Source organism: Carlito syrichta, unplaced genomic scaffold (assembly GCF_000164805.1).
Source record: "Carlito syrichta isolate Samal-C Ts95f unplaced genomic scaffold, Tarsius_syrichta-2.0.1 Scaffold279568, whole genome shotgun sequence".
Classification (NCBI taxonomy): Eukaryota; Metazoa; Chordata; class Mammalia; order Primates; family Tarsiidae; genus Carlito; species Carlito syrichta.
Window position 1 is genome coordinate 157828 of NW_007223664.1, and position 19175 is coordinate 177002.

The 19175-nt window shown below is 41.3% G+C and overlaps 1 protein-coding gene across 12 annotated transcripts in view; it reads left to right on the forward strand.

Moving 5' to 3' along the window:
- PLAGL1 (PLAG1 like zinc finger 1) overlaps nucleotides 1-19175 on the forward strand; it is a 166570-nt gene that overhangs the window by 469 nt on the left and 146926 nt on the right. The window lies entirely within an intron of this gene.

The window sequence follows — 19175 nt, forward strand, 5'->3', positions numbered from 1 at the left end:
GGGGGGGTGTGTGTGCGCTGACCGCAGGGGCATTTCTGAACCGCCCAAACGTGAGAACTTCAAGTTCCAGCGCAGCCCGTCCCTCCCACCCCGAGAGACGGAGTTGATGGGAAGAAAGTGACCGAGTGGCGGCGGGGGACGTCCTCGCAGGCTTCGGGAGAAAAGGGACCCGGGGCAGTGGCGCTCCCGGACTCCCGACGGCGCGCATAACTATGGGGGCGGGTGCCCTTCGGGGGGTGGCGGGTGGGACCTGCTTCCCGCCGCGGTGGTCGTGGTGACTCTGGCGAGTGCACAGCTGTATTGTTTTTGCATCGGCGACGGCTCCCAGGCCGTGTAGGGGGCGCTTCGTCGAGGGAAAGCCATTCCCCCAGTGCTAGTTTGGTTTACCAAGTGTGCAGAGGCCTGGGACCAGGAAAGCTGTTCGTTGTATAGGGGAAAAAACCAAAAAAAAAACAAAAACTGAAGCAACAACCGTGGCAATTAGTCCAATGTCATGGTATTGAGCGTCTGTTTGGCCACGTCGAGTGGAAGAAGATATAACTCCAATGTGTTCAGGGCATAAATAATGACATTGCAAGGTTTACATCGTCTGGTTTGGCGCTGCCTATCACAAAGTGCCTCCAGGAGCACCTGGAGAGCTTTTCGGGGAACACCTGTGGGACCCGCCCCAGGGTCCTGAATCCAGGTGATTAGGCTGAAACCCTGGGTGTGCATTTTGGTAAAAGCCTCCCTGGGGATTGTGCTAGGGACAGAATCAGGAGCTAGAAGTACTTGGTGGCACTAAGAACTTGTAATAGAGGTATTGGATAGGGTATAGAAATGGGTAGAAAAGGGTCACATCAGAATAATGATTCAAAATGCTGGCGCAGGTGGTAACAAATGGATCCATGCTTTGGTTCTGCAGGTGATCTTTGGACTTGGAGTGCAGAATACCCTTGCCAGGAAAAGGGAAGGAGGGTAGGTGTTCAGGTGGTCAGATCTGTACAGTGGGGGTGTAAACTGCAACTCAAAAAATCAGTGTCATCCAGATGAAACGGGAGCCAGCTCCAGCCTGTGGAGGAAGGTTTGAACAATGTACCATGTCTGTTTCCTCTTCTCAAGAACCAAAGGCTTTAAGGTTATTTTCCTTTAAGCAGACCCTAAGCCAGTCGTCACCAGTGTGTCCTGCCCTATGGTAACCACGACCTGTCTGAAAGCGGCATGTTTTCCTGCTAAATGTGAATTTTTGTTCCCTCATTCAACAGATGTGTTGGGGATCTTGATGTACCAGGCGTTCTCGGAATACAAAGATGAATAAAACGCTGACTTTTGCCCTAGGCCTGTCTGTTTAGTTGGAGAGATTAATGTGAAAACAGGCCACGATATGACCCGGTTACGATGATAACTGAGGTGTAGAATGAACAAAGGGCTGTCCTGCTTAGAGGAAGGGGCTGCTCCAAAGGAGGGTCCCCAGACTATCCATAGGAGGCAACACCAGAGCTGGGTGTACTGCACCTTCCGGCAGAAGCCACATGAAGGAGTAGCCAAATCTGTGTTCTTTTCTATCTTTTTTTCAATCTGAATACATTCTAGTGTAATCATGTGCTGATAATCTAAAATGGAAATGACTTTAGGTTTCATGATGACTCTTTTTAAAATTTACCAAGCACTCTGTCATTTTATCTGTAGAATTCTCAGCCATGTCCAAAGTTAACCCAAGAAAAGAGTTGTTTTTTTTTAAAGGAAAAATTCAAAATGTGTTCTGCGTTCTTACTAAATAGCATCACTTAAAGAAACTAGTCAGATAAATTGTTTTCATTACATGCACTTTTAAAACTTGGGAGTTTTTTTGGTTCTCATTGTGCTAATTACACAAGCTTAAAATGACAATAAAGGGAATGGGCACAAAAGGAAGATGGTAAGATAAATCAAAAGGGAATAGGTAGAAGTGGGAGGTGAAGAGGAGAAAGAAGTTTAATAAAATTGATGGTGGGGTGGTGAAAAAGACATGAGTGAAACCAGGCATGGAGACTCATGCCTGCAATCCCAGCTGCTTGGGAGGCTGAGGCAGGGAGGACTGCTTGAGCCCAGGAGTCTGAGGCTGCAGTGAGCTATGATTGTGCCACTGGATTCCAGCCTGGGGGACAGAGTGAGACCCCATCTTTAAAAAAAATTAAAAACAAAAGAAGTGAGTGAATCAAATCTGACTGTCTGCTGCTTCCTCAAGGACTTATTGTCATATACTTTTAAAAATGAAACATGTATAGATTCTTAGTTTTAAAGTTTTTTTCAAAACATAATAGGCAGTATAATGTAATAGTTAAAGCATGGGCTAAACAACCCTGTGTTTGAATAACTTACTAGCTGGTGACCTTGGACAAGGATCTTTTTTTGACTTGGAGTCTTACTCTGTCACCCAAACTGGAGTGCAGTGGCATGCTTCCAGCCCCCGCAGCCTCGCCCTGCTGGGCTCCGGTGATCCTTCCACCTCAGCCTTCCAAGTAGCTGAAACTACAGGCGCGCGCTACCACGCCCGGCTAATTTTTTTGACTTATTGTAGAGATGAGGTCTCGCCAAGATGCCCGGGCAGGTCTTGTAACTGCAGGCTCAGACAGTCCACTCGCCTTGGCCTCCCAAAGTGCTAGGATTACAGGCTGAGCCACTGAGCCCGGACAGACAAGGCTCTTAATGAGCTCTGTCCACTCATTGGTAAAATGGAGACATAATATCTATAGGAGACTTGTGAAGATGAACAGCTTTGATGTTTCAGAGGCTCCTGGCTACAGTAAGGCTACCATGTACTGTTCTTTTTTTTTTTTTTTTGAGTCAGAATCTTACTCTGTCGTCCAGGCTGGAGTGCAGTGGAATGCTCACAGCCACCCTAGTCTTGACCTGCTGGGCTCAGGTGATCCTCCTGCCTCAGTCTTTCGAGTAGCTAGAACTACTGGTGCGTGCCACCACACCTGGCTAATTTTTTTTATTATGTAGAAATGAGGTCTCGCCAAGTTGCCCAGGCTGGTCTTGAACCCCTGTGCTCAGGCAATCCTCTAGCCTCCACTTCCCAAAGTGCTGGGATTACAGATGTGAACCACCGCACCCAGCTGTTCTTTTTCTTTATCTCATCTTCTGGGCCCTAGTGGAAGCCCGGGTAGCCAGCTCTGTCCTCTTTTTACTCTTGTGGGACGATTGGCATTGGGAGCGATGGACTTGCTAATGTCAAGTAACTGATGGGTGGCAGAACTGACATTCGAAGCTGTGTCTTTGGGAATTTGGTCCTGTGTGTGTCTTCTGCTCCATGCTGCAGTTGGCTGTGTACCAGCTGTGATGATTCTGGAGTTAAAAGGGGCAAAAACTGTAATCATGGGTGTCTGGTACAACTCTTCTACTCACACTGTCACCCAGTACCTTCCCACTTCTCATGGTAGATTTCTTTGAAAATTACATTTTTTTCCTTCTGAGACTTATGGTGGGTTCCTTGTGGGTAGGAGTGGGTGGAGAGGGTAGGAAAGCCATAAGGAAGTCATATATGGAAGAGCTTAGAAGGGGAAACCCCTCTCTCTAACTTCCAGTAATGTGCTATCATATTACTAGAAAAATAGCCTTATTGCTCAGCGACTTAACTGCTCTTGTCTGCAACTGGTGCTTCTGGTGTCAGAAATAATATTTCCTGGCATGTCCTCTTTCATGTATGTCTGATTCCTGGAGAGGTGGGGGAGGGGCCATTGAGTTGTGCACTGAGTTCACGGGTGTGGGTCAGATTTTAATTAGAATGATAATTGGTTATTTGGAATGAAAATATGACCAAGAATCTCCTCACTGAAAAATAAGGGCACAGAAAAATATAAAGGAATAATGTTTTTGAGAGTAGGTCCCAGTGTTGGTTCATTTTTTTTTTTCCTTAGGAAGGAGCAGCTTTAATCTTCATAGATCACTTTTCTAGTTTTAGATGGAGATAACGTCCCACTTTCATGTCTTTAAAGTCAGTATTTTTTACCTTCTCAATCAAGTATTCAAAAAAATATAGTGTGCCATAGGTAGTACACAAAGGTGGAAGGCCAACTTTTTTTTTTTTTTTTTTTTTTTGAGTCGGAGTCTCACTCTGTTGCACAGGCTGGAGTGCAGTGGCACACTCATGGCCACACCAGCATCAACCTGCTGGGCTCCGGTGATCTTCCGCCTCAGCCTTCCAAGTAACCAGAACTACAGGCGTGTGCTACCACACCCGGCTAATTTTTTAATTTATTGTAGAGATGAGGTCCACGATGTTGCCCTCACTGGTCTTGAACCCACAAGCTCAGACAATCCTCACGCATTGGCCTACCAAAGTGCTAGGATTACAGGCTTGAGCCACCACACCTGGCCAAAAGCCAACATTTAAGCTAGGGAGTAATAAAGAACCAACTGGGCAAAATAAATGCAGATACTAAGTGGTGTGGCAGAGTTTCCCTACAGGGAGGGATCAGAGGGTTCTCACAAGATTTGAGAAAGCTTCAGGGAAGAGGAGAGGAGATTTCCCTTGCTAGAGGGATGAAAATGACCTTTCCAATCCTTGGTTACCTGGGGACAGGGAGGTGGCATTAGGGATAGAGAAATGAAAAAGTAAAGTTATAATCTGGGATCTCAAGGCTGATCTTCCAAAATGGGCCCAGTTACCCCCAAAAGACTGAAGCAGGCTGACTTGCTGGGCAACCTTGGGGAGGGGAAAATATTAATAGCAAAGCAAAGCATGTTCAGACAATATCAAGCCTCCCCCAAATTCACAGTGGGTGATAGGCTCAGTAAATGACTGTGATAGGTGCCGTTTTCTGAATGCATTTGCTAAATATATTTACAATATCTGGGAGCATTAAAGTTAGGATAAGGGCTGGGAATGGTATTTACCAAAATATAAATGATTCTTCTCTATTATTGGGAAAGGAGGTTACAGAACAGAAAGCCACAGGGTCCCCAGGAAAAGGAATTGGAGAGGAGGCATCTGTAGAGAACTTTGTTAACAGACACAAAAGCCCTGAATCCTGCCCCTTTGCCGGGGGAACCTCAGCAAGACCTGTGGGTCTGAGTCACATTCAGTAAACTAATAAGAAACGAACACCACATCCCATTTTCAGAGTATTAATTTACATCAGAAAGATGAAAGTGCCTGGCTGGGCCATACACTTTTTTCGATAGCAGATTTAGACATTTTCTTCATGGTGAGAAAGCCAAATAAAGGTTGGGGATCTACTTGCTGAGAAACGAATCAAAGCAAAATGAGTTGATTGATCTTCAGTGATGGTGGTACGAAGTCATGGGAGCTGGATCTACCCTTCACCTGTCAGTGAGCAGGGATGTCCCGGTTGGTGAGCCTCTTTCTTTCTTAGGAAGTAGTATCCTGTTTTTGTTTGTTTGAGTGACGGCCTCACTCTGTCACCTAGGCTGGAGTGCAGTGTCACAATCATGACTCACCGCAGCCTTGACCTCCCAGGCCATCCTTCTGCTTCAGCCTCCTGAGTAGCTTGTACTATGGGTATGTGCTACCACACCTGGCTAATTTTTAAATATTTTTTGTAGAGACAAGGTCTCATTATGTAGCCCAGTCTGATCTCAAACTTCTGGGCTCAAGCAATTCTTCCATCTCAGCCTCCCTAAGTGCTGGGTTTACAGACTTTAGCCACTGCACCTGGCTGGAAGTAGCATCCGTAATGTTCATAAACCACTGTGTTAGCATCTCTAACACAGTGCCAAGGATGTGTTGCCTGATTAAGTGCTCCTCCTCACGTCTTCCTTCCCTGGACTCCAAATCACCACCAGCCTTTGCTTGTGTTTGTCAACCACATGTCAGATTTTGATGATTTTGATGTCTTAACTTACGGTAACTTCCCCCAAGTTGGAAGTCATTTCTCTTAGGAGAAATTCTAAAATATACAATTTTGCTTTTGAGTACTATTTTGACAGTGCTGCCAATTTTAGTTTTAGTATAAGTGTGTGCATTTGGAGTCACTCAAGTACCCATTGGTTCAGGCTAAACCTGGAATACGATCTGTCTGAAGGCACAACTGCAATAGTAATAATAGGCTCCTTCGGACGTTGATTTGTGTGAATCCATGAACCTGAGAACTGTGGATGGAAGGAAGAGAGAAGCAGCATGTAAAGGTTTAAAAAAAAAATGGAGAGAAGTGGTGTGGAGGCGATGGGCTGGCATTTGGTACCCCCTCCAACAAACCCTTCTCCTGGGGCCCATTCACTTAGACTGAGCTTTTGGGAGAGGAGTGAGAGATGTGAGCTGATGAGCTAATTTTCATGGTATTTTTGGAGGAGGATCAAAGGGAATATAGTGCCTTAGAGCAGCTTGAGGGTTTGAGATCTTTGGGGAGTGAATTGGGAGATGGGCACCAGGGCAGGGAAGGGGACACGTCTCGGCAGCACCATAGGCAGCATTCTGAGTGGAGCTGATGCTGGCGCTTGCATCCCCTGCCACTGATGGGCCAGCTCCTGACCAGGTGAATATGTGGGGTGCCCCTGATTAGAAGAAGAATGATTTTAATATACCAATTACCCTGTACAGACAGGATATTTATGAACCACTTGTTCATGTTTGGGAGAAGTAGAAGTATGGAGTTTTTATCAAGCAAGAGATAAATAGAACACTGCCGGTTATTATTGATTTGCAGTATGTAAAATTGGCCCTGTCTGTAAATAGGTCTTGATGTTGTTTGATAAAAGTGAGTGTATTTTTGGAAGGAAGTTTGGCTTTTTTTTAAATATACAAAGCTGTGTATACTCTTACCACATAATCCTTGGTTTTTACCCAAAGTGATTAAAAACATATGTCCGCACAAATACCTGGAAAGGATGTCAGTAGCAAGCTTTATTCCTAGTTGCCAAAACTTGAAAGCAACCGAGATGTCCTTTAGTAAGTAATGGATAAATAAACTCTGGTGCATCCAGAAAATGGGATATTATTCAGTACTAAAAAGAAATGGGCTATCAAACCATGAAACAACATGGAGAAACTTAAATCCCTATTACTAAGTGAAATAAGCTAATCCTAAAGGCTGCGTACTATATGATTTTAGCTATATGACATTCTAGAAAAGGCCAAAACTATGGAAACTGTAAAAAGATCAGTGATTGCCAAGGTTTAGAGGGAGAAGTGGGATGAATGGGTGGAGCACTAGAATCTTTCTTGTTTTTTTGTTTTTTTTTTTAGTCAGAGTCTTACTCTGTCACCCAAGTTGGAGTATAGTGGTGTGTTCCTGGCTCACCACAGCCTCAACCTCTTGGACTCAAGCAATCAATCCTTCTGCTTTAGCCTCCCAAGAAGCTGGGACTACAGACATGTGCCACCATACCTGGCTAATTGTAAAATTTTTTATTTTGTAGAGATGAGGTCTTGCTATGTTGCCCAGACTGGTCTTGAACTCCTGGACTTAAGTAATCCTCTTACCCTGGCTTACTGGTCTTCAACTCCTGGACTTAAGTAATCCTCTTATCCCAAAGTGCTGGGATTACAGGTGTGAGCCATCATGCCTGGCTAAAGCACAATGACTTTTTCATTGCAGTGAAACTCCTGTCTGCTACTATATGAGTGGATACCTGTCATTATACATTTCTTTAAACCCATAGAATGTATAACACAAAGAGTGATCCCTAATGTAAACTCTGGGTGATAATGATATGTCAATGTAGATTCAAAATTTCGGACAAATATCTCCTCTAGTGGATATCGATAATGGTGGAGGCTTTGCATGTGTGAGGGCAGGTGCTATGTGGGAAATCTCTGTTCCTTCTGCTTTGTTTTGCTGTGAACCTAAAACTGCTCTTAAAAAATAGACTATATTCTTTAAAGTGAATATGTTAAAATGCATAAAATTATGGTTACCAAATGATTCTTTGGAGCCCTAGGGATTCTTTGGAGCCCTAGCCTTAGAGATGGGTGTGGGTTAGGGGAAGGGATGAGGGGACAGGAAAGTGAATGATCTTTTATCGTGTCGCTTCAATTTGTCTGTTGTGCTTTTGTCTGTCTTGTATGTTGAGCCTCTGAAATATCATTATGAAAAAGGGTGTATCAGCTTTCAAAAGTAAGAGTGCCATTGTTTTATGAGTTTCCTTTTTTTTTTTTAAGTCCAAATTGTAGGGTTGCCATTTATTTGGAGCATGACTCTGTGTCTGTGTGAATATTAGTACCCTGATCAAGACAGGGGCTGTGTAATCGCTCACGGGGACCAGATTTCTTCTTCTAGGCCTTGTTATCATGAATAATGTAGATACCTTTTGCTTTCCTCAAGGCATCTGTGGTTATAATTTATATCTGACAACCGTGGCTCCAGATTGGAAATGAGCAAGTACCTATCTATTTTTTCCTGTATTGAGTCTCAGAACTTTGCAAAGAATGAATGTGAAGGCCGGGGTTGGGGGCAGAGGAGAGATGGGCCAGCATGAGGGTCGTGATGGAAGAGACTGAAGAGTTGAGTCTGGAGCGAGGAGAAAGACCCCACAGGCTTGAGGGCAGCTGGAGGTCCCGCGATAGAGGCATTCTAGGCACGAAGGAGCCAGATCTGGGGACAAAGGCAGTTTGGTACAGATAAAAACTTAAGTTGAAACCGTGTAAAACCTCCTTTGTACAATCAGATTCCTCGCGTTAGAGAATGCTGGGAGGCAATGTGGTTTTGAATAGCAAGCACAGCAAGAGATGGTGGGTTGTGGTTCAGGTGCTGCCTCTGTTCTTGCTTTGTGACCTTTGAGTTCACTTCCTTATATGTAAAATGAAAGTGTTCAACTAAGCGCTCTGCAAGCTTTCTTCTCTGTTGAGCACCCTGTGTTTCTGGGTGAATGTGTTTTCGTGAATATACGATTATGAATATCTGTGGATGTACCTCTCAGTGCTCATTAGAAATTTCTTTTTCAAAATATGTGGTACCACAGTGTACAGAGGATGTTCAATAGAAAATTCTATTTTTTGAGCTTCAATAGCACTTGGATGGAATCTTTTATTATAGCAATTCTTATTGAAAAAGTGTTGGGTTAATGCATTTTTCTCATGTTTTAATTTGTACATGTCCAAACACTGAACTATGTTAGATATAAAATTTCATTAAATTTTGCATAATCATTTGTTATTTGAATATCACATTTCTCTTACAACTCCTAAATTTATAAAGTAATTTAGCCAGAAATAATTTTGTAAAGAAAATAGCTCTAGTATATCCACATATGAATACACATACGCACTTTTATTTTTCTTTTATGAGTATAAAGGATATTTGGAAGGACATACAACAAACTTAATCTTAACTATCTCTGATTAATAGACTGAGAGGGGCTGGTCAACTCTTAATATTTTACTTTGTATACTTTTATTTGTTACAGTGAACATGTATTTTAATCTTGACTCTCTGTGATTAATGGACTGAGAGGGGCTGGTCAACTCTTAATATTTTACTTTGTATACTTTTGTTTGTTACAGTGAACATGTATTTTATAATTTCATGCATGTGATTTGTTACAGCATCAGACTTCAAAAAAATACTTTAATGGCTAGGCTCGGTGGCTCAGCCTGTAATCCTAGCACTTTGGGAGGCTGAGGTGAGTGGATTGCCTGAGCCCATGGGTTTGAGACCAGTCCAGGCAAGTTGGTGAGACCTCATCTCTACAAGAAATAAAAAAAAATTAGCCGGGCATGGTAGTGCATTCCTGTAGTTCCAGCTACTTGGAAGTCTGAGGCGGAAGGATCGCCAGAGCCCAGCATGTTGATGCTATGGTGGCCATGAGTGTGCCACTGCACTCCAGCCTGGGTGACAGAGTGAGACTCCAACTCAAAAAAAAAAAAAAGCTAAAAACAAACAAAAATCCTTGACTTTATTGGATTTATACAATGTCAAATTACAATTTGACATTAGTAGTTTAAGACCTGTGGTTAAATAGTATTGTTTTAGCCAGGCACGGTAGTGCACGCCTGTAATCCCAGCACTTTGGGAGGCACAGGCAAGAAGATTGCCTGAGCGCAGAGGTTCGAGACCAGCCTGGGCAACTAGGTGAGACTTTGTCTCTACAATAAATGAAAAAATTAGCCGGGTGTGGTGGCACATGCCTGTGGTTAGAGCTACTTGGAAGGCTGAGGCAAAAGGATCGCCTGAGCCCAGCAGGTCAAAGATGTGGTGGCCATGAATGTCCCACTGCACTCCAGCCTGGGGCAACAGAGTGAGACTCCAACTCGAAGAACAAAAATGTATCCTTTTGTGGGACCACAGAGAGAAATAAATACCCCTTCCCCCCACCTCTCTGATGGATTTTGAAGTTGAAGGTGTTCTTTTTGGTGTATACTTGGGCAGGATTTGTGTGATAATTAATGTAAGCAAAGATTTTTCTCTAGCTACCTTAAGAGGCTGGATCCAGAGATGAAAAATACGTTTCATAATATTTGGTTGTAGCTTCGTTGAGGAATGTGTTGAGAAAGATCTTGACGTCCATGTCTGTGTTCACTGAGCAAGATTCCCATGATCAGTAACTGGCCTGATATAGATACTAGAGATTAGAGGAAATAGCCGATCATTTGCCATGTATTTGCCATTCCTGAAGCCTAGACTTTTGTGATATGTTTCTTAATGAAGGTAAAGATTTCTCTTTTCATTCAAATCTCTGAATGGCTTATTCCATTTATTATATTTAATCAGGTAGTATTTTGTGCAGTTATTGAATAGTTTAATGATAAATCATGTTAAGATGGCAAAGACTGAGATCTTCTATATCCCTCATAGATCCTAGCAAGGTATTATACCTGAATGAACTTCTCAAGAATTGGTGACTAATTGAAAAAAATGACAGGTTCATTTATTTTGACAGTGTGTAGTTATTGGTAATAAGGGTGATCCAAAATGACTGTAGATCAGTTAAATAATTTCTTGTTTATCAAAACGTTTATGAATATTGGTGCTAAACTGAAATTTAGTACTGTGATTGTAATTTCTTTCTGTGACCTCCTTCAATCATCTCAGCTCATGATTTCAAGAAAGAGTTAAATAGCTTCAATATATGAATAAGGAATAGTTCAAATTTCACATTTTCAGTCTAAAAGGGCACCAATATTGCATATAACCTGGATGTGAAGAGAGGGATATAAGGGATCTATGTGTTTTTTCTTTTCATGAGGAACAGTTGATGGAAAAGGAAAAATACAGAAAATCAGTCCCTCTGCTCCCTCTCCCCCCCATGCCTTTTTTGGTCTAGGAGTTGTGGAAAAAGAAAAGCACTTAATCACAGAGTCATGTGAAGCTGCCAGCATACTGGATCTTCAGTTATTTCAGACTGGATTTTAAAATCACACATTTGTATGATATTCTGTTTGTAGCCATAGGAACAAGATGTTTATCCATTCATATGTTTAACAATATTTATTGAACACCTACTATGTAACAAGCACTGTTTAGACTCTGGGAATACAGTGCTAGACAAGAGACAGAGCCCCCATTCCATGCTCATTGCAGATGAGAAAATTAGATCTCTACAAAGCGTGTTGTCCAAAGGGGTAGAATTGGGACTTGACCTAAGTATCTAGATTCCAAATTCAGTGTTGTGTCCTTTATACCACACTGCTCCACATAATTTTAGAAGACCTCAGTTGACTATCAGTAGAACTGCTATAACTGCCTTTCCTTTGCTCACCCTGGGGTGATCTGCTGTTTTCATTGACATGAGGAATGGTATGGACATATATGGAGATACAGTGTGGGGAGCGCTTCCTCCCTTTCTTGATCCCAGAGCAAATCATGTCAATTTTCTGAATAGCAGCCTAGGATCATGTCATTAAAAAGAATATACAAGTTGACTTTGTGTGGTGACTCGCACCTGTGTTCTCAGCATTTTGGGAGGCCAAGGCAGGAGATTTGCTTGGGTCCAGGAGTTTGAGACCAGCCTGGGCAACATAGCAAGACCTTGCCTCTATAAAAACAAAACTAGCAGGGCATGGTGGTGTGCGCCTGTCCCAACCACTCGGCAGGCTGAAGCAGACAGATCACCGAAGCTCAGAGGTTGAGGCTGCAGTAAACTGGGATCATGCTACTGCACTCCAGCCTGGGCGACAGAGTGAGATCTTGTCTCAGGAAACTTTTTTCTAAAAATAATAAAGTAATTGGAGAAGTATTTTTTTCAAACTCTTAAGTCTTAATTTGGTATGAGAGCAACATAAAATAAAGGAATCTTAGAATACATCATGATTCTTAAGTAAAATATCGTTATGTAAAACTTTTATTTTACAAATATATATTTGAACTAGGTTGCAGTATGAAATATTTCTGTTAATGTTGGTTGTGGTCAAGACATTTATAATGTATTGGTTTAAAGGGCATCAGGTAAGATAGCATTTGTGAAAAAAATAGAGGTAGATGATTGTCTTTAGTTATTATTTGAGTGTGTGTGTACCAAATAAATTCAAAGCAGTAAAGTAGAATTAGTGTGATGAAAGTGTTGAAAGTCATTTGGCACCTGAATATATGCTTGAATGGATTTTTTTTTCATTAAATACATGTAAGTTGCAGTTACTGATTTCCTTGTCCAATACTTTTGGTTGTTTGCTTTTTTGTATTCAGTGGATTCGTTATTTTTTGAAATTTATTTTTTAATTGTGTGGTATATAGAAAATATGGAGAAACAAAGTATCTAATTGAGGCTATTTCCTAGGATATTACCTGATTCTGGTAATGTCTACAGGAATCTAGATTTTAAGTTGTTACATATTACATACTGACTTATTGTAAAGCTGATTTAAGATTGTATTTTTGAGTCAGTCTCACTCTGTTGCTCAGACTGGAGTTCAGTGGCATGCTCATGACCACCGTCTCATGCCAAGCACTGTTTAGACTTATTTAGCCTCGACCTGCTGGGCTCAGGCGATCCTTCTGTATCAGCCTTCCAAGTACCTGGAACTATAGGCCTTTGTGCCCAGCTAATTTTTTTTTTTTGATTTATTGCAGAGATGAGGTCTCATCAAGTTTCCTAGACTGGTCTCAAAGCCATGGGCTCAGGCAATCCTCTTGTCGCCACCTCCCAAAGTACTGGGCTTATAGACGTGAGCCATCTTGATTTCAGATTTTATCTTTAGTTAATCTATAAATGTTTGTCAGTTTGTGCCAGAAGATATTATTTATAATAAAAGAGTAACAAATATAGTACCCTAAACTGGGGTTTTTAATAGACTAGGAAAATGTCATTAATTAAATTTGACAATTTGTACAGGAATTGAACTGATTCCTTGGAAAGATAAGAACTTGTTGCTCCAAAAATGAACTATGTAAATATATGTTAAGGGTTTTAGGCCCAACTTGGTGGCTCAACCTGTAATCCCAGCACTCTGGGAGGCCGAGGTGAGTGGATTGCCTGAGCCCTCGGGTTTGAGACCAGCCTGGGCAACTTGGCGAGACCTCGTCTCTACAATAAATCAAAAAAATTAGCCAGACGTGGTGGCATGCTCCTGTAGTTCTGGTTACTTGGAAGGCTGAGGCGGAAGGATCGCGGGAGCCCAGCAGGTCGATGCTGGGGTGGCCATGAGCGTGCCACTACATTCTAGCCTGGGTGATGTAGTGAGACTCCAACTCAAAAAAAAAAAAAAAAGAGTTTTAAATCTTCGTAAAAATATATTTTTTGGAAACACTTAAGAAAAATATCTATTTAAAAGAATATCAATTATTGAGGTGGTCAGAACAGAGATGTATTTAATTATTGTGTGATTATTCTTCACAAGGTAGGAATAAGATATTTATTCCCTAGAGTAAGCTTGTAATCTAATTACGGAGACATAAACAGAAGAAAAGCTAGCCTTAAAAGGATATAGAAGGATTTTCCCTTCCTCAGAGGACAGGAATAATGTATAATAGATACTACGGCCTTGTTCTTGGGAGGGAAACTGAGCACGCCCCAGATGCTGGTATCAAAGCCCTTCTGGGCATTGTGTTATAGGCCCAGTTGACTTACTTGAGTTTAACCAGTTAATTTTGGGGTGGGGGGGGAAGTAACTAATTATTTTGTTCTAATTATAATTAATGCAGGAGTTGGTCTGTTGCATTTCACCTGGGGGGGGGGGGGTGTATGTTCCAGAATGATATGGGCAACGTAAAACTCTTTTTTCCCTTAGTTGGTCTCAATTCCTCTGGACTCTAACCAGACACATAAATACTTTGAGTTCACCTCAGACTGCATCCTCACCTGCCTTCACGATAAAAACCTCACCTACCTCAATTAAGAAAACAGAGGATCTAAATTGTGAAAGGCTTCCTTCTCATTCACCCATCCCTAACCGTGCCATTTATGCACATCTGCATCTTTCCTTCCCTCCTCTTCTCCAGCCTTAGGGTATCTATTCTGAGTCCTGACCCATCTTTGCCCTCCAGGACCTCACTCCCTTGGTTACATCCTCCCCCTCATAATTAGAAGTGGTAAGGCACAGCATATAAAGACCTTGCCTCTGGAGCTACCATCTTTCTAAATGAGTATGTTGTTTAACCTCCCTGTCCCATCTGAGAAATAGGACTAGTAATAGTGCTTATCTTACAATATTGGGAGCAGGATGCCATGAATTAAGGTAGGTAAGGAGTTGGAATAGAATCTGGCACAAGCTCTCAATAAATGTTAACTTTTACTATTTGTACTATTCCTCTTACTGCTACTACTGTTAACATGCTCATCTCTAAATATTTATTGGTTCTCCTCCCTTAGCCCATATATTTGTGACGTTTCCTGGCAGGGCTCTGTCTGCTAACTGCTTCTCAACATTCCACCTTCAAGTCTTTTTTTTTTTTTTCCTTTATTTTAAAGATATGGGGTACAATTCAGGGTTAGATATACAAATGTTCATTATGCAGATACCCTTGTTGATGAGGTGTGCCCCGATCCTCAGAAGATCCGCATTACTGCCAATTCACCAACCCTCCCCTGGCAGGTTCCCACTACTGACAATCCCTTTCTTATAGTATTATGATAATTGTTCAAGGTCCACTTATGAGTGAGAACATATGGTACTCTGTTCTTTGTTTCTGTGATAAATCACTGAGTATGAGCAACTCTAAATCCAAGTTGCTGCGAAGTCCATATGTTTGTCCTTCTTTATGGCTGCATAATACTCCATTGTGCATATGTACCACATTTTAAAAAATCCAGCCCCATGTCAATGGGCAGCACAGTTGGTTCCATGTTTTTGCTACTGTGAATGGTGCTGCAATAAACATATGTGTGCAGGTATCTTTTTGGGAGAATGATTTGAGTTCTTCTCGATATATTCCCAATAGGGGGATTGCTGGGTCATATGGAAGGTCAATTTCTAGTTCTTTCAGAAATTTCCAGACTGTTTTCCAAAGAAGTTGCATTAGTTTGCATTCCCACTAGCAGTGTAGAAGCGTTTTTCTCCATATCCTTGCCAGCATCTGTTGTTGTTTGTTTTATTAATGATGGTCATTCTTACTGGGGTTAGGTGGTATCTCAGTGTGGTTTTGATTTGCATTTCTCTGATGATGAGTGAGGCTGAGCACTTTTTCATGTGTCTCTTGGCTGCCTATATATCTTCTTTTCAGAAGTGTGTATTCGTGTCTTTTGCCCACTTTGTAATGGGGCTGTTTTTTTCCTTTTGGCATGTTTGAGTTCCTTGTAGATCCTAGATGTTAGGACTTTGTCAGATATACAGTTGGAAAATATTTTTTCCCACTCCATGGGCTGTCTCCCTACTCACTTGATGGTTTCTTTGGCTTTGCAGAAGTTTTTCAGTTTGATGAGGTCTCATTTGTCTATCTTATCTCTTATAGCCTGGGCACTTGGGGTTTTGATCAGGAATTGGTTGCCAGTTCCAATTTCCATAAGGGCGTCTCCTGCGTTTTCTCAGATTCTTATAGTTTGAGGTTTTATGTTTAGGTCTTTGATCCATTTAGAACTGATTTTTGTGTATGGTGATAGGTAGGGGTCCTGTTTCAGTCTTCTGCATGTGGTCAGTCAGTTTTCCCAGCACCATTTACTGAATAGGTTCTCTTCTCCCCACCGGTTGTTGTTGGAGGTTTTGACAAAGATAAGTTGGTTGAGAAATTGAGGTTTTGCTTCTGGAATCTCTATCCTGTTCCATTTGTTTGTATGTCTGTTCTTGTACCAATACCAGGTTGTTTTGATGATTGTAGCCTTATGTAAAGTTTGAAGTCTGAAAGTGTGTTACCTCCTGCTTTATTTCTTTTGCTAAGGATTGTTTTGGCTGTTCATAGCCATTTATGTTTCCATATGAATTTCTGTATTGTCATTTCCAGGTATGAGAAGAATGATTTTGGTAATTTAATGGGTATTGCATTGAATCTGTAGATTACCTTTGTTTAGGATGGACATCTTAACAATGTTGATTCTTCCTATCCGTGAGCATGGAATATTTTTCCATTTGTTTGTGTCTTCTTGAATTTCTCTGAGCAGTGTTTTGTAGTTTTCATCATAAAGATCTTTTACTTCTCTGGTTAGGAAGATGCTGAAATATTTCATCGTTGTGTGTGTGGCTATTGTGAATAGGATTGTGCTTTTTATTTGGTTCTCTGCCTATCTGTTGTTGGTGTATAAGAATGCAACTGTCTTTTGCACTTTTTTTTGTACCCACAGAATTTGCCAAAGCCCTTTATCAGTACAAGCAGGTTTTTGACAGATTCTCTTGGATTTTCAAGGTATGGGGTCATATCCCTCTTTGCTGATGATAACTTAACTTTCTCTTTTCCTATTTGTATACCCTGATTTCCTTCTCTTGTCTAATTGCTCTAGCTAGGACTTCCAACACAATGTTGAACAAGAGAGATGAGAGTGGGCAGCCTTGTCTTGTTCCAGTTTTTAGGGGAAGTGTTTCCAGTTTCTGTCCATTTAGCAATATGCTGACTGTTGGTTTATCATAGATGGAGCTTACTATTTTGAGATATGTTCCTTTTATACCTAGGTGTTTGAGGATTTGTATCAAGAAGTGATGCTGGATTTTATCAAAAGCTTTTTCTGCATCTAGTGTTATAATCATGTGGTTCTTGTTTTTACATGTGTTGATGTCTTTAATTACAAATGTTCTCAACCTACTTATCTTTAACAAAGCCTCCACCACCAACCACTGGGGAGAGGAAAACCTATTCAGTAAATGGTGCTGGAAAAACTGGCTGACTACATGCAGAAGATTAAAACAAGACCCCTACCTATCACCAGATGCAAAAATCAACTCTCAATGAATCAAAGACCTAAATGTAAAACTTCAGACTATAAGAATCTAGGAAAATGCAGGAGACACCTTTATGGAAATTGGAACTGGTAACCAATTCCTGACCAAAACCCCATGTGCTCATGCCATAAGAGATAAGGTTGACAAGTGGGACCTCATCAAACTGACAAGCTTCTGTAAAACCAAAGAAACCATCAAGAGAGCAGGGAGACAGCACACAGAATGGGAAAAAATGTTTGCCAACTGTATATCTGACAAAGGCCTAATAGCTAGGATCTACAAGGAACGTGCCAAGAAGAAAAAGAGAAACAGTCAAAGTGGGTAACGGATACGAATAGATATTTCTCAAAAGAAGACATATAAGCAGCCAACAGATACATGAAAAAATGCTCAGTCTCACTAGTCATTAAAGAAATGCAAATTAAAACTACACTGAGATACCACCTAACTCCAGTCAGGATGGCCATCATCAATAACAAAAAACAACAGATGCTGGAGAGGATGCGAGCAAAAGAGAATACTTCTACACTGTTGATGTGGTTGTAAACTAATAAAACCTCTGTGGAAAACAGTTTGGCAATTCCTAAAAGATCTAAAAATCGACCTCCAATACAACCCCACAATCCTCCTACTGTGAATATACCTGGAGGAACTCAAATCACTCAAGAAGATACCTGCACATGCATTTTTATTGCAGCATTGTTCATAATAGCAAAAACATGGAACCAACCAAGCTGCCCATCAAAAGAGGACTGGATAAAAAAAATGTGATACATATACATGATGGCATATTACACAGCCATAAAGAAAGACAATTATGAACTTCACAGCAACTTAGATGGACTTAAGTCTATAATACTGAGTGATGTATCACAGAAACAAAGAACTGAGTATCATATGTTCTCACTCATAAGTGGACCTTGAACAATTGTCATAATACTATAAGAAAAGGATGGCAATAGTAGGTAACTGCAGGGACGGGAGGAGGCATAATTGGCAGTAGTGGGAATCTGCTGGTGGGGGGCCCTACTACTTTAACAAGGGTACCTGCGTAACAAACGTTTGTATACCTAATCCTGAATTGTACCCCACATCTTTAAAATAAAAGAAAATATTAGCCAGTAATCCCAGCACTTTGGGAGGCTAAGGTGAGAGGATTGTCTGAGCCTGAGGGTTCGAGACCAGCCTGTGCAACTTGGTGAGACCTCGTCTCTACCTTAAATCACAAAAACTAGCCAGGCGAGATGGTGTGCATCTGTAGTTCCAGTTACCTGGAAGGCTTAGGTGGAAGGATTGCCTGAGCCCAGCAGGTCATGGCTGTAGTGGCCCTGACCATGCCACTGCACTCCAGCCTGGGCAACAAGAATGAGACTCCACCTGAAATAAATAAATAACAAATAAATAAATTTTTTAAAAAATATATTTTTGGTCTTGCAAATGTTGAACCAGCCCTGCATCCTGGGGGTGAAGCCTGCTTGGTCATGGTTGATGATTTTTGAGATGTGTTGTTGAATCTGATTTGCTAGAATCTTGTTGAGAATTTTTGCCTTTATGTTCACCAGAAATATTGACCTATAGTTCTCTTCTTTTGTTGGATCTTTAGCCAGTTTGGGAATCAGTGTAATGTTAGCTTCGTAAAATGATTTGGGGAGAATTCCCATCTTTCTCAATTGTCTGGAATACTTTCGATGGGATTAGTATCAGCTCCTTGTACGTTTTGTAGAATTCTGCTGGGAAGCTGTCCAACTCAGGTTTTTTTGTTTTGTTTTGTAGGTAATTTTCTTAAGATGGAGTCAGTTTCCTGGGTTGTTATTGGTCTATTTAGTGTTTCAGTGTCTTCTCTTTTCAACCTTGGGAGGTTGTGTGATATCAGAAAGTCCTCTACTTCATTTTGGTTATCAAGTTTGTTTCTTTATATGTATGCATAGTAATCTCTGATAATCTTTTGTATTTCTTCAGGGTCAGTTGTAATTTGATCTTTTGTATTTCTGATTGTGTTTATTTGGGCTTTTCTCTC